The following is a 1,579-nucleotide window of genomic DNA, read 5'->3' on the forward strand; positions in this document are numbered from 1 at the left end:
AGGCAGGTCCTCCTTGAAGGCTTAGACAATAGAGCCCCTTAGCAAGCGCTGCGCAGATGAACTCTGCCCGCCAGCCCAAACCAGCGCGCTGCCTCCCTGTCGGGGGAGCGAGTCCCCCGAGCCCCGTCTGAAATCATTCCTAAACAGAATCACTTAGATTGGAAAAGACCTCTGAGATCCAACCTATGACCCAACACCATCAACTCAACCAGACATAGCACCGAGTGCCACATCTAGTCTTCCCTTAAACACCTGCCGGGACAGTGACTCCACCACCTCCCTGGGCAGCCCATGCCAATGTTAAATCAATGTTAAATCCCTCTTTCTGTGGAGAAATTCGTCCTAAGGTCCAACCTAAACTTCCCCTGGCGCAACTTAAGACTATATAAAGACTTGGTCGAGGGAGTTTACAATGATAATTTGGAATGTGCAATCTCCAAAAGCCCATAACGCTTGAAAAGGCTTTTAATTGTTATTATTATTATTTATAATAATTTTGTTTTTATTATTATTAATAATAATAATGTAATAACATTGTTTTTAATTTATAATCTTGATATTGAATAATCTTATTTTTTTTATTTCTTGTTATTTGGTGGAGTCATCACTGTTATCTTATTGATAATGTCCACTGTGATCTGGTGATGTTCATCTTGCCATTTTATCCTTAAAACTATATCTCCTGCACCAGTTCTTTTACTTTACTTTGTTTTATGGAAAAAAAAAACAGGTTTCAGAAGGATTGGGATTATTTTCTTGCCTTTCTCAAAAACTTTTTCCACAGCCTCACTACAAATTAATGAGTTGCCCCTAATATGTGTGTCGTACAGTGAATTTTCAAGTTCCATCTGTGTGTGTGGCTTTGCGTATATACAGAGTATCTACACAGAGAATTACACAAAAAATATGTATGTAATAGACAGTCTCATTTGGCTCTTTGTCTTGTAGCCCTGATAAATGAAGCACAGGCACAAGGGAAATTATTTGGAAGGAGAATATGCACATGAATTGTCTGAAATGTGAAATGTGTCCGCTTTTTTTTATTGTTTGTTTGGTTTTTGCTTTGGTTTTTTTGGTTTTTATTTTGGTTTTTTTTTTCTATTTTGCTTATATGATTTATGTGGAAAAATATGTTCATGTGTCTGTTCATATTTTATTCCCACAGTCAGAAAGTATAATGCAGGTAATGGCTGCTCTAACCTAGACATTCGAGTTACTCATGAAGATCACAAGAACCTGCTGGGGGCACGAGGTAGTAGAGCTCTTTTCATCAATACCACGTTCCCTGTTTGTCTGAAATAGTTACATTACTTGCTCTCCCATGGACATTCGTTAATCAGTTTCATTTGCAGATTGCCATGAATTAGCAAATCCTACAATTACCTGACAGGAGAGTGTAGCCAAGTGGGTGTCAGCCTCTTCTCCCAGGCATCCAGCAGAAGGAAAAGAGGACACAGTTTTAAGCTGCAGCAGGAGACATTTAGGTGGACATTGCAAAGAAATTCTTCACAGAAAGGGTGATTAGATTCTGATTTGGACTGCCCAGAGAGGTCACTGGAGTCACTGGAGGTGTGTAGGG

The sequence above is a fragment of the Geospiza fortis genome, unplaced genomic scaffold (genome assembly GCF_000277835.1).
Source record: "Geospiza fortis unplaced genomic scaffold, GeoFor_1.0 scaffold181, whole genome shotgun sequence".
Taxonomy (NCBI): domain Eukaryota; kingdom Metazoa; phylum Chordata; class Aves; order Passeriformes; family Thraupidae; genus Geospiza; species Geospiza fortis.